The sequence below is a fragment of the Tupaia chinensis genome, unplaced genomic scaffold, assembly GCF_000334495.1.
Source record: "Tupaia chinensis unplaced genomic scaffold, TupChi_1.0 Scaffold000184_1, whole genome shotgun sequence".
Lineage (NCBI taxonomy): Eukaryota > Metazoa > Chordata > Mammalia > Scandentia > Tupaiidae > Tupaia > Tupaia belangeri.
The window spans coordinates 5,170,717-5,173,174 of NW_006159659.1; the positions used below are offsets into that span (position 1 = coordinate 5,170,717).

Sequence of the window (2,458 nt, forward strand, 5' to 3'; positions counted from 1 at the left end):
CGGCGCCACGAACTGCGCCCGACTACGTGGGAGTCCAGCGACATAGCCATTACGCTAACTGCTGGTTCCCTAAATGATTTTTTTTTTAAGTGCAAAAATAGGGCCAGCAGGTGGTGTGGTGGTTCAGGTGTTGGACTCCCACATGGTGGACCACAGTTGAGTTCTAGACCTGGCAGCTTGCTTTCTCACTTTCCCTCTTTTTTTCTCAGTGAGTGTCTCTCTGGTCAAATTTAAAGTAATAAATAATTTAATTAAATTTTTAAAAATACACCAAAAAAAAGCTTTGAAGAAAGAACTGGACAAATAATTACTAATTTAATGTGAATTATTATTATTGTTGCTTTTTAAAAAATTTGCTATAGAACACACATGTTCACCATAGAAAGAGAAAGTGAGAAAGCAAGGCGTCAGGTCTGGGATTAGAATCACAATCAGTCATGTGGGAGTCCAACACCTTAGCCACCACACCACTTAACCCCCCCCAAACTTTATCTTTAAATTTTTTAAGGAATTATTTTAACTTTATTTACTTATTTTTAATTGTGACCAGAAAGGGACAGAGTGAGAGTGAGAGAGAAAAAGTGAGAAAGCCAGTCGCCAGGTCCGGGACTAAAACCACGGTCAGCCACATGGGAGTCCTGCGCCCTTTACCACCACACCACCTGCCAGCCCCCTAAACTATCTTTCTCAAGTACTTTTAGGTTCATAACAAAGTTGGGCCGAAAATAAAGATTCCCATACACCCCCAGTCCCAGTTTTCCTGGAGATACCATAGTTAAAAACAGCAGGATTTTAGTCCATGAATAGACAAGCAGATGAATGGAATAAAAGAAAAAACAAAACAAGTCTAGACAAATAGGGACCAGGTGGAAGCACAGTGGTAATGCAAGTGGACACACAGGCCTGTGTTCACGTCCCAGGGGCTCTGAGCAGGCTGGATAGTTATGCATACCTGTGACCAGGCTGGCTGAGATGGGTGGATTGCAATGTGAAGACTGGGATCTTTCTCTTATTCTCTCTAATAGAAGAAATAAATAAACTCAAAAATACAGCAATGAACCAATGTGCATTTAGAAAATTAGTATGTAATAAAGGTAACCTGAAATTATTGGCAAAATTACAGGCTCTTTAGGAAATTATGTTAGGACACTTTATGCTATACATTTAAACACAGAGTAAAGCAGAGATTTAAATACAATTAATGGGGGCCAGCAGGTGGCATGATGGTTAAGGCACTGGACTCCCACGTGGACAACAGCAGTTCAAGTCCTGGACCTGCGGCTTGCTTTCTCACTTTTTTTTGCTTTCTTTCTCTGTCTGTCTCTGGTGAGTGCACATGCCCTAGAGCAAAAATATAAATAATAATAATAGGGGCTAGCAGGTGGCGTGGTGGTCCCTTTCCCTTTCTCTTGCTCTCTGCCTCTCTCTGGTCAAACTATTAAAAAATAAATAAAGTTAAATATCCTTTTAAAAATAAATACAGTTAATGAAACCAAACAAATATGAGAAGAAAATGTGTTTTTTAATAACCTGAGTATCGGGAAATTTTTTCTTTTCCTTTTTTTTTTTTTTAATTTGACAGGTGAGAGCTGGGGTCAACAGGTGGCATGGTGGTGAAAGTGCTGAATTCCTATGTAGCTGACCTCAGTTCAAGTCTTGAACCTGGTGGCTTGAAAATCACAACAAATAAATAGATAAATAAATGTTAAAAGTTTTTTTTTGACAGGGGCTTTGTGTGCTTACCAAAAAAAGAAAGCATCCTCCATGGGGAATGATCACACAGTAATCTTTTTTCCTCAATTTCTCTCTCATTTTGGGTTTTGGGTACACACACACATGCAGCTGGTGTGTTTCTAAGGCCAGTCAGCCATGTGGATTCTAGATTCCTTAACCACTATGCCATTGGCTGACCTAGGAAATCCTTTCGAGGGACTAAAAATTCAATTGTAGGGACCAGCAGTTAGCATAATGGCTATGTCGCTGGACTCCCACATAGTCGACCGCAGTTCAAGTCCCGGACCCAGTGGCTTAAACTCATGCCGGGCGCATGTGCGTGCGTGCCCAAGATCCCGAGAGGAGAATGGAGGAGAAGGGATTGCGGCGTGGCCATCCCCCCTGGGGGGTGATTTCTCACTTTCTGTCTCTCTGTCTCTCTCTGTCTGTCTGGCGAGTGCACACACCCTATAGCAAAAAACTCTCCAAAAAAAAAATATATATATGTAAAAAAAAAATTCAATTGTAGTGGGAACCAGCAGTTAGCATAATGGCTATGTCGCTGGACCGGGCGCGTGTGCGTGCGCGCCCAAGACCCCAAGAGGAGAATGGAGGAGAAGGGATTGCGGTGTGACCATTCTCCCAGGGGGTGATTTCTTGCTTTCTGTCTCTATGTCTCTGTCTGGCGAGCGCACGCGCCCTATAGCGAAAACCTCTCCAAAAAAAAAAAATTCAATTGTAGTAA

General features: G+C 42.0%; 1 long non-coding RNA gene across 2 annotated transcripts in view; it reads right to left on the bottom strand.

Moving 5' to 3' along the window:
* Positions 1–2,458, bottom strand: part of LOC102468412 (uncharacterized) — a 26,519-nt gene that overhangs the window by 6,450 nt on the left and 17,611 nt on the right. For both annotated transcript variants that reach the window (XR_334276.2, XR_334275.2), the window contains one exon: positions 953–1,018. This is a non-coding gene — a long non-coding RNA (uncharacterized LOC102468412). The remainder of the gene's footprint in view (positions 1–952; positions 1,019–2,458) is intronic.